The sequence below is a fragment of the Pygocentrus nattereri genome, chromosome 30 (assembly GCF_015220715.1).
Source record: "Pygocentrus nattereri isolate fPygNat1 chromosome 30, fPygNat1.pri, whole genome shotgun sequence".
NCBI classification, from domain to species: domain Eukaryota; kingdom Metazoa; phylum Chordata; class Actinopteri; order Characiformes; family Serrasalmidae; genus Pygocentrus; species Pygocentrus nattereri.
This window is the reverse complement of record NC_051240.1, coordinates 17,901,231-17,913,221: the sequence shown is the minus strand read 5'-3', so window position 1 is coordinate 17,913,221 and position 11,991 is coordinate 17,901,231. Positions and strand designations below refer to the sequence as shown.

The 11,991-nt window shown below is 38.1% G+C and overlaps 1 long non-coding RNA gene across 1 annotated transcript; it reads right to left on the bottom strand.

The window, feature by feature from the left end:
- Positions 1 to 265: 265 nt before the first annotated feature.
- Positions 266 to 11,636, bottom strand: LOC108437845. Its single transcript, XR_001858647.2, has 4 exons — positions 11,552 to 11,636; positions 5,264 to 5,412; positions 1,320 to 1,495; positions 266 to 559 (listed from the first exon to the last, which is right to left on the bottom strand). It is a non-coding gene; the product is annotated as an uncharacterized LOC108437845 (long non-coding RNA).
- Positions 11,637 to 11,991: the final 355 nt, after the last annotated feature.

The following is an 11,991-nucleotide window of genomic DNA, read 5'->3' as shown; positions in this document are numbered from 1 at the left end:
GGTTCGCTGGAGCAAGGAGAAGTGGCGAACGTGCACCACCGCAGGAAAGGCGTTTTTGGACTTTTACTGACAGCCTGACAAAAAATGACTGCACTGACGTTAATTCCATGTAGCTCTTTTGCTCTAATTGTTGATTCAATTTGCTAATTAGTAATTTGATTTAAGTGGCAGCCACATCATGTGTTCAGGACATGGTGGTGGGGTGGGGTGGGGTGGGGGGTTGTTGGGGGGGAGCGAAGGACAGAGGTGCCGTGATGGCTTGTCATGCAAGGGGTAGCTGAGTTATGAATATTGTATGAGAGTTCAGTCCTAATTGTTTCTGATTTGTTTATTTTTCAACATGGCGCACGGCAAAACACACTCCAGCGGTCCGAGGCTACGAACACACACACACACGCGCGCGCACATGTACATCCCCCCCACAACCACATTTTACAAGTGGCATTCAAAGCATCCATCAAAGAAAAGACAGGGGGATCACTAGAAGTTCTAGCAGCTCTCAGACAGAAGCACTTCTGTACGGGCAGCGCTCTTCAAATTCCAGCATGTTGAGAACCACCTGAGCACAAAAGCAAACACGTCAGCTCTGAGATGAAGAACTCTGACCTGTTGCAGTTTGGCTCGCATTTCCAAAATGTTGGAGAGAGAACTGGAATGTTCTGTTGGTAGACAGATTAGACACTTTGATTTGGATAAATCTTATAAAGAAATGAAAGACTTTAGAATAAAACATACAAGCTGTAGACTTGCACTAAACCAAATACTGTCACCATCATTTCAAAACCATGTATCTGTTCTTTAATCTTTTTTCTTTCTAAATAATTTGAGCGGATACCCTTCAAGTTGTGTGAACAACGGATGGAAATACTTCACATTTTTTGTTTTTCAGTGTAGTTACTGTTTTGGAGATACTTTTTTTTTAGGACAGCGATGATACACACACACACTACTGTGTTCTAGCAACACAAACATATCAGCTATTATCAATAACCGAGCAGATCAGCACAAATTGTATGTCTTTTGTTAACCATCTACTAACAGGTTGAAACAGATTCCATGTAAACTTTAAAACTTTGAAAAAATGCCATATTGCTCTTATTATAAATAAAAGATATTACAAGAAGTTTTCAGGTTGATTATAATTTTTTGCTTATGAATAAATCCCCCAATCTTGGCTATGTAGTTCTGATACTGTTGAAACACCTCAACATTGAAACGGTATGGGCTAGATGATGCTAAACTTGTTGAACACTGGAAGTGAGCGCCATTCAACAGAGCTAAGATCACTGAAAAGAGCATCATTGTTCGTAGTTACTCACAAAGTGTAGTGTCACTTTCCCAGATGAATGAAACCATTGCATCAAGTTGCATCCCACGCTCTTCGCAGACGGGACGTCTTTGTCCTTCCCGAAACAGAAATGATCAGCTGTCGATCTGAAACTGCCAAATCTAGGATTCCTCTCGAGCGTCTGTAAGGGACGGTGCGATGTTCCTCCTGGCATGGACACAAACTTTGAAAAGACCTGTAGGTGCGCTATTTACGCCCTTATATTCCCAGAGCCTCAGTCTGGACTTGCAAATGATACAGTGATATTTAACTGCATTGACATTTTCAGATGTAGATACATAAATATATTGCATAGCTCTGTGGTGCCGGGCGACGGTCAAACGGCTCTAATTAAATTATATAATGGTATTTTCCTTCAAATCCACTGTGGGTCAGTGTATCTTGCTATGGCAGTAGTGAATAAATATGGTCATGTATTCATTTATTAATTCATACATCTGAGTAGATGATTAGTCGGGTGCGCTCATGTATTCATTTATTAATTTATACTTCTGGGTCATTCTTTCTTTTAAATGTGGGGTTTATCCAAGGCAAACCTTCAGACATGTGTAGAAAATATGAAACGTAGTGCATTAGAAGAACATAACACTGCTAAAAAAAAAAAATAAATGAAATAAAAAGAAAGTGAATACCCCACATCCACTATTGCTTTGAACAACTTTCTTCCTAATTTACAGTAACTTCATAGAAATATTTCTTGTTTTCGACCTGAATGTTAAAACGCAGAGAGTACACAGGCCTCGCCCAACGGCCCACAGCCTGAGGTGCTCTACTTTGAGGCTCTTTATATTTGTATTGATAAATAAACATTATTTAAAACATCTGTCAAGCCCTGTTAAATATCCTCCTGGTTCAGTGGCTTTCGGGAACCCTGGGCGCGGAATATTTAATTATTGTACTAACTGAATAATCAAAAAGTCAATTTCCAAACTGCCGCATGCCCATGTTCAGACAATTGCATTCGCAATATCTGTGTACGTAATCTCTTTCTGCGTCCCCCTCCTACAGTATTACCAGGAGACAAGAGAGTGAATTTACATACTGTAGCAGAGTCACCAAACAAGCCTGCATCGCCCGCTTCCACTCGTCCATATTAATCACCGGCTTTAACTACAGTTCCTAACCCAGCGATAGATTAAACAACTGGACAGTAAAGTAGACCCAATTGATCCTGTTGTGTCCATGAAAATGAGCTGGTCGATAGCTAATCATTATTCTGCTGTAAATAGGTGAACATTTCAGGCATCTCATTTAACTGCCACACATTACACTTCTACTATCTTCAGCGTAGTAGGCATTGGTGGATTTATGAGGAAGTGAGTTTACATTACTGTGTGTGGATTTATAATGAAATGCAGACATAATCTCAATGATGTTTGAAAAATTTAGACCTGAGAGGTGAATCTATTCATTTTGATTAGATTTGATCATATTTACTGTAAAATAAGTATGGCAATAATTATAAATTGAATGCAGTACATTATTGTTATTTACAATAAAAAAAATAATACTAGGACAAATTGCATTTAATTATAATTATTATAATTATTGATAGATATTTTATTTTATTATACATTTTATAACAAAAAGACAGACACACACACACACACACACATATGTTATTGCTATAATTATTTATTTTTATTATTATTGCTTTATTTTTATTAATAAATCTGTTTTTTTTTACTGAAGTTTTCATCAAGTTTTACTGCACCATTAATTGTATTATTACATGATGAAATTACAATAAAGTATCTTATTGCTTTTTTGTTGTTCACATTAGTAAAACATTCATGAAATATTAATAAGTATGTTTTCCATGTTCAAGTGCTTAGAGTAGTTTTGGGGCAAGTTTGGTGAAGCAATTTTACTATTAAATAAATTTGTTGCAAAGTAATTATATTAGCAATGCAAAAATCTCTGGGACCTTCCGAATTCACATTGTTACGACAGACCAAATCAGCACATTTGTGACTAAAATACAAATACATATGACTAGAAAACAGATTTTAAAAATATGAAATATGAATGGTCCTCTCCGTCTATGATTCAAACGCACGTCTCCGTGCGGCAAGTCAACTGTTTTAGGTAGTGAGCTGGAACCTGTGTGTGTGTGTGTGTGTGTGTGTGTGTGTGTGTGTGTGTGTTTGGCAGGCAGTACCAGACCAGGTCAAAGCAGCTTAGTTCCAAGCCGTTGGGTGACCTGCCCGAATGCCATGCTTGCCTGCTCCCACTGACCCGCATGATTTCATTACTGAGAGGTGAGGGGCACGCGCACACGCACACACACACACACACACACACACACACACACACACAAATATTAATACATAAACACAAAGACGCACTGCACGCCACTCTACCGCAAGCCCTCAGCTCCCGTAAAGAAGGGGTCACAAACGTTCAGGCATGCATGGCCCCCAAACACCCAATCAACTGCTAATACAGACATATTGCTCTGACCATACGCAGTAAGCATGCATGCTAATATACATACACACCATCATGCATACAGTACACTGTAATACTTATACTTTGGAAATAATGCCAATATTTCTGAGGTGAGCTAACAGAATCATCAGATAAATAGTACTTAAAGTTGTCCTCTTTGAGAGAGATGAGAAAAACAAGCTGAGAAAAACAAAGACTTTACAAAACTACTATAAACGACTATAAAACGACTATAAAAGGATGTGTAGTTCTCAAGATACCGTTACTGAGAAAATAAAACAGAAGGACATCTGCAAATCAAACAAAGAAGCTGCTGGTGTTCTCAGAGACCCCGAAGTCCAGACCTCAACTTTACTGAGCATGTTTGAGATTAACCGGATCGTAAGAAGCAGAAAATGTTCTAAAAGTGAACTTTAAAGGCTGAGCAACTTCTCTGTAAGCAGGTTTCCTGAAAAGAATGTAAGCTGTAATAAAGGAAAAGCGTGGACACCCTAAAGACCAAAACATTTCATATTAAGTTTTGCTTTGATTTTATATTAAATACATGTTTTCTGGTTTTTGAAGGGTGGTGTCTGATTTTTGCACAGTGCTGTATGTGTGGGACTCCACACTGAAATACACTGAATTTACATGTCGCAAATGCATGTACAGTTTTACTGGGCCATATGACGACATCAACATGGTGATTTATCCTTAGTATGATAAATTACATCACAGTATGATTTTCTGAGCATACTGTGGACGTCATGTCATTACTACTTAAACAACACTGAACGTCTGCATGTTTCCTTACAAAATAATAATGATTAGTTATGTTTATCTGAATTTAGTGCAGCTCAGAATGTAAAACAGGACATAAAAATCACTGTGTTCATTATTTTTAACAGTAGTTTCTAAATGTGGTGCTACTAGTCTGTTTTTTTGTCTATCCCAACTCATTATGTATCTCGAAAATGTCTTGTAGCATCATCATGTTATGCTTTTTGCCATATTGTTCAAACCTACATAATTTCCACAAGAATAAAATATTATCTCTTTTAAAACTAAACCTGATTTTTTTTTAAAAAAGGAAACTTTTCTTAACTTTTATTAAAAGTCACTATATTGAGTCATTTTATATTAGTCCACTTCTATCGGTCGACTCATCATTAAATTTTATTTAATATGTGTACATAATGTAAAGTTGGCATTTTAGAACAAGGTTTTTATGACAGCGAGGATATGCTGCATCAACACATTTGTTGCCAAAAGTAAGTCAACTGAAAGACAAACCCGAGTTGATGTTGTATTCATGTGGAACTGACGCACACAGTTGAAGGAAGTTAATTAAATGTGTTTCTTATTGCACCAGAGTCTTACACATCACTGTAAATTGTATCCATGCATCAAATATTAAATCTAATTCAACCTGTTATAGTAACCGTCATATTCAGTTCCTTGCTCCGTTTCAGCAGATATACTCACTGTACTGTATGTTCAAGGCAGTAGGGGTCAAACCAGCTTATGCAGCGGCGGTCACTAGATGGCGCTGCAGGTTTGTGGTGTGTATCTGCATGGGGGGAGTGGAGGCAGGACCGCAGCTCATCCCGCTTTCTCCTACGCACCCTGATACACTGACACAGGGCAAACACAGTCAAAAGAAAAGAGAAGTATCGTCATCATCCTCTGTTCACTTGCACAGCGATCAAAGTGGGTAACGAAACTGTCCTGAAGTTATTTCTACACAGCTCAGCTCACTTTCTCTCATTTGTTAGGTGTCTGTTTCTAGGCGAACCCTGTGGATCCTGTAGACTGGTATATATGTGTGTACAGTAAATGAGAGTCTATCCCTAGTACTCAATTTGTGATAAAGTGATGATAAACTTGCATTAAAGTTTTACTCATTTTTCACATCTGATTTACACAGAAACAGGCAACGCTTGTGAGAATTATAGCCAGTGTTATCACCCTCAACTGGCCCAAACAATCTTAAAGGTTATGCACTCATGATGGAGGGGCACAGAAAAAGTAAAGTACATTTTAAGATGAGCTGACAGAATGACTGGACTGTTCCCATAAACAGAATCAGACAGAATGAGCATATGTGAGTTTTATATACACCATTAACCACAATCCAACACCTATCACAGCACACAGGACAGGCACAGAGCCAACAAAATTTAAATAAATGAATAGATTTAAGTCATTTTGGACCATTTTCTATTGGTCCATTCTTATGAAATGTACACACAATGCAACAAATCAAAGACCTGAACAATTTATGGAAATATCTAATTGTGATTTTTCTGGGCTATATTTTTCTCAAAATGCCTAACTACATTTTTTAAGCCCAATGACTGCAATTTTAAAATAATTGTGATTATTTTCTATAATTCAAGGTCCAAGCCTGTTTATCAGCCAAAAACACCAGCATATAATTTTTTTTCTGGCTTATGGTTTGTTACAGCGAACGCAGTGTGCTAGATAGTTTTGGTTGTATTGTGTTGTAGACACCAGGCAAGTGTACAGTCGCTTCTGACTGGTTTAACCCATCTACAGACAATTCACAAGTGCTGCGTTATTAGGTTAAAGCTCCTTAATTAAAAGTTGTAAGCTATTATTAAAATTACATCTCTTGCAATTTGGACAAAGGGACGAAGGTAGGTGAGGTGCACAAATCAAAAGTCAGAAAAACCTATAAATGATAAGACTTTGAAAGCCAAAAAGTTTTTTCTTTAGGTCAAAAAGCCACACTTTCAACTTAACAAAGCCATCCATTCACTATAGAGTGAGTGATGCACCTTCTCTCTTTACTAACACTTGCGGTTTGAAAATTGCTCTGTTGCAAACTGTAATTTTACTATAAAAATGATTAATTATTCAGCCCTAAGTGTAAGGGACCTGAAATAGGACTTTGACACTGAAAGCCAGGCTAGAGTAATAATTGTGGTGGCTGAATGTAAAACAGGCCATAAAAGGGCTACAAATTCACAATACTGACCATTGCATTATTCTCCTTCTCACCAACAACAAAAAACGCTGCATGCAAGGGTGATATATGATTCTAATATAAATGCATTTAATGTAACTTAAAAATAAAACCAAAAGACTTCCTATAGACTATTTTCCCATGTGACACCCTTCCCTTAACTTTCTTGTACCTTTTGAGTTGCATGAAAATGAGAAAGCTAATGAAGAGTTATATGATGTCTCTCAGAGCGATTCCAGCTAGGGGTGGGGGACCCACAGCTGCCACTTATAAATTCTTTTAAAAAGGGAGACTTTTTTTAATCTGACAGAATAATGTATTAATTATTATTCATTATCGATAATAAATAATATGCAAAAATAAATAAATAAAAATATATTTGATAAGACTTTTGCTCGTATCACCCATCCCTGTCCGTCAGACACTCAAAGACGGGCGGAAGATCTTAGTCCTGATTACAGTAAGTGCATGAGCTGTGTATGAATTGGTGTGTGTGTGGTGGTGTTGTTGGGGTGGGGTGGGGGGTTTGGGGGTGGGGGGTGAGCATTAACACAGGCTGTGTACAGTGCAGCTGCCCACTTCAGCGCCACCTGACACAAAGCCTCCCTCTCTCTTTCTCTCTTCCACCCTTGTTCTTTATCCCCTCCTTCTCCCTCTCTCTTTCACTTCCCCCCTCTCTCTCCATCTCTGGTCTTTAAGGGGTCGACAGTTTCTGAAAAGAAGCGGTAACACTCGCTGTCCTTCTGATTTTTGTCTCACGGTCAGAAGAAAAACGCTGAAAGAAAACCCCACACGCACAAAAAGGACGTTATAATATCCGTCAGCGAACAGGTACAAGAATACACTATTACTGTGCACAAGACCTCTCAAACTACCCCCCATTTAATCATTCATTCATTCTGCTGCACCCCTGCCTCCCCCCCACCCCCATTTTCCAGCCCCCCTTCTCCTTCTGTACTGCTACAATTCTCAGCTCACACTTTGTGCATGAAATGCATTGTGAAAAACGGAAGACTGGAGGGAAATTGAGTCTAACAAATAGCTTGAAAGGAAAAACACGGCATATCAAACTCAGCCCAGCGAAGACAGACAAAACGCTGCCGTTTCCTTCCAACTTCTGATGTCGATATGCAACAAACTAGTGCGCTGACGCCGGCGGAATGAGAAAGCGACAGAATCGGCCCCTCGTTTTGTTGTGCTGTCACTCTAACTAGAATGGGAAAAGTTGGCATGCCAGTGTTTGGCTAGGTGAAGGGAAAAGAGAAGCTTGTTTGATTATCAGCCTCTGAGAAATGTCAGTCCTGTAAGGATGCAATGTAACCCTGTAAACTCTAAAGCCTCCTTTTCAGTCCCAACTTTAAAGCCTCACTCTAATAACCACATAATTTACAGTAGCTACCGAATAAGAAGTCTGAAATCTAATAATACTAAGCCTAGAGTTCAGCTGGTTAAAGAAGGTCAGAATTAAGGGTGGGCGAAATGGAAAAAAACAACATGAAATCTGAAAACATTTTTGTTATATCATGCAATACGATATCTAGTTTTTTGAGGCTTATATTGTAAAGAACAAAAGGCACCAGCACAGCAATTGCAAAAAAAAAAATTAAACCACTACTGAAATTAAATGAATAAAATTAGACAATTAAAAAAGACAAATACACTGTAAGTAAGTAGCATTAGAGGAGCACCTAGTATGGGTTTTATGGCCGATTCCGATTTTTTAACAGCTAAATTAACCAATGGCTGATCATTTTGGCTGTTTCTCATTATCCTTTCATTTAAAGCTTTTCTGAAGCTCAAAATGTGAAGCGCACTACTATATTTCCACTACCTTCTATTAGCTATAGCTGCAACATAAATAACATTATTTGCTTTTTAAAACACAAAACAGACATTTTCAGTTCAGAAATGAAAATAAGTGCAAACAAAGTGCTACATGGAAAGTAAGAGGCACCTAGATATTTATGCAAAGAGTTATGCAACGATATTTTGAAATAATGTTATTACCTGGCTCATGTTATTCACATAGAAAATTGCAACACAGATTGGTCTAAAATCAAAAGTAATAAATTAGCAGATCTCCAATCGTGCTGTCCTTTTCAGTGCATGATGGTTGTTGTTTACAGACTCTCTGTCATTGATCTAAGTCATTTTAATTTTACATGGAGTTCAGTAATCTTAAAGTAGCATTGATGTTATCCACAGTACTCAAAGAAAACTGTATCATGATGTAATTTACAACAGAAACAATAACAAAAGCACATAATGTTGCCAGCCATATTGCTCACTACTACAGAAGCAGTTCACTGTATTGCCTGTCAGTCATGATCTAATTCTCTATGGCAAGTCCTATGGTCATTCCACGGTTATTCTCCATCCAGTTCACTCCACAGTAAACACTATGCAGTGAATAGTGAATGAGTTAATAAGACCACAGCATTCATTAGTTCTCCTTTCAACTGTAACAGCATTACAGGAAGGTTATCGCTGAGAGAAAGGTGTCAGTTTTACACAGATAATAGTCTTTTGGTTCTGTTTTGAAGTCACATTAAATGGATTTGTGCTACAAGCACAACAAAGCACCTCCGAGTGCCGCATTTTCGCTGTTGTTGTTTGTCTCTGTTAGAGGGAGAATAGCGTTGTGGTCAGTATTGTGAATTTGCAGCCCTTTTATGGCCTGTTTTTACATCCAGCGCCATCACGATTATTACTCTAGCCTGGCTGTCACCATCAAAGCGCTATCTCAGGTCCCTTGGAGTGTATGTGAGCGTGTGTGTGCGGGGCTCTGTGTGTCCACATCATTGATATTCGGCTAGTAAAGCAGCAACCTTTCCACACAGATCAGGAGAATACTAATGCCCTGTCTCTCTGTTGTTTTAAAACAACTAAATTACAGAAGCCATCCTCAGCGAGTGTGGAAATGACATAACATGCACACAATCACTTTCCCAGGTCCTGAACGTTGAGAGAGAGAGAGAGAGAGAGAGAGAGAGAGAGAGAGAGAGAGAGAGAGAGAGAGAGAGAGAGAGATGGTAATGACACGCCATTATTCAGAATGCACCACACACACACACACTTTCAAGAGAGGACAGAGATAATGTAACTCAGATATTACAAAGAGTTGTTTCAAGTGCAACTGTGGAATTTTCCCTTATATATATATATATATATATATATATATATATATATATATATATATATATACACACACACACACACACACACACACACACACACACACACACACACACACACTCCTTTAATAAAGAAAACAAATGCGTTTCTTTCATTCGAGTATCGCCTTATTTTCTTGAGGAGACGCTACACGGGAATATTCACTTATTGAATCAGTTTTTTGTAGCTCTGGTGTTTCTGGAAATAAGGCATGACTGTGCACTACAATCCCCTTTCATCACCATCACTTTTGTTGTCCACCAATTTAATTATTTGTCAGTCGGTCAATGTATTATTTTTATTCTTGACGAACCGTGTTTTCGTTTTATGATGTAACTAATGTAATGTAATCTGAATGCTGCTGCTTCACCTGTATCAAAACGTTGAAGCATAATTGCAAATGAATATTTGTGCTAAATATTTGTATATTTATCCCCCAGACATACCCCTTCAAATGGTTTAAAGCTATCATTTTCAATTATCAGGGTTAGGAAACTATTTGTGTTTTAGCTGTCTATTTGATTGAATACTGTCACAGCGTGTTTATTATTTTCAATCTAATTTTGTTTGTTGATTATAGAACAGATTTGCTGAATTATTGTGCATACGAGAATCACAAGTTTATATACGAGTTTATATGTACAAATTTTAAACATTGCTAAGTTAGGAATCCTAATTACAACGTTAACAAATTAGTTGCTGGCTTGCAAACCAATGTGCTGTGAAATTAGAGGCTAACTGATAACAACGGCGATCAAAAGTGCTGTTAATTTTGGGGGAAAAAAGTAAAAAAAAAAGAAACTGGCAATTTAGATACACAAATTTGTCTTAGCCTTCAGCCAAAAAAAGCAACATAAGGGTGTCCTACAAGAATTGCCTACTGGCTGTGACGGGGGTCCCTGGTGGCTGCGGAGGCCCTAAAGCAGCTGCTTATGTCGCTTATTAGGTAAAGTCAGCACTGCCTTCACCAATCACAGGCCTTTTCAGACGAAGACACTAAAATGTCTAAAATGCAACACATCAAACCTATTTCGCTCTACTAATGCAACAGGTCTCCAGGATGTAGAATGAACTGGGCTAAACAACAACAGTGCAGCAGGCTAATCCTCTATCAGTGCCCTAGTTCAACAGCAACAACACTATTTGAGCCCATTACTGTGTGTTTTGATGATAGACATAAACAAATACATCTCCATTACCCATGAAGAAAATGGCTTGTGTAGAGGTTTTGCTCCACTGCTCCATTTACAGTCCAAATAGTGTAGTTTTATAGCATAAAAACACAGTAATGTCTTTAAAATATTAATCTTACCACATAGGCTGACTTTCCATTTTCATTTCTGTTATTCTTCATATTTTAACCATAAACGTAGTGATAACGTCTCGCCGAAAGGCTTTTAAAGGTGTTTTTTTTACCTCACCAGTCGGTAAACGTTAGCTTAGCTTAGGCGGCCTGAGGTAAAATCAGCGGCGCGCGCCATGCTAACCGGCAACAAACCAGTTTCCAGATTTTCCGCAGAACATATCGTGATTCTACACATAAATGATCAGTTTATTCGCTGTAGTGTTTGTGTGATACTACATTTTGGGGAGTGATCTTCGTTTCCTACCTCTACTCAGCCCTTTCAGGCTGTTTTTGTTGTTTTGGTGGCACTTTCTAACTTGCTGCTCTCTTCTGTTCTTGCCCGCGTCTGTCGAGAGTTCTGAAAGCAACGCATTATGGGAATTGTAGTCTTTTGATAAATGTATTCAGGGCAAGTTGCGTTGATACGCGTCGCTTTGAAACTACAAGGGAAAAAAGCGAGTAGGCTAAGGGTCGAGAACGAACCCGTATTCTATCGTTTTTATTTTCCACTTTTGACAGTGGTTTGAAATACCAAAAAGGCCGTAATTCATTTTGTACAGAGCAATTTCGCAGCCTCTTTTTATCATGAAAATTAAACAGACTGTTTTTGTTACTGAGCCCTTTTTCAAGAGTGATTTATGTAAATTTACTTTGTTGTGATTGGCTGCCCATTTAAAAAAATATGCAGATCAGCCCTAAACACTC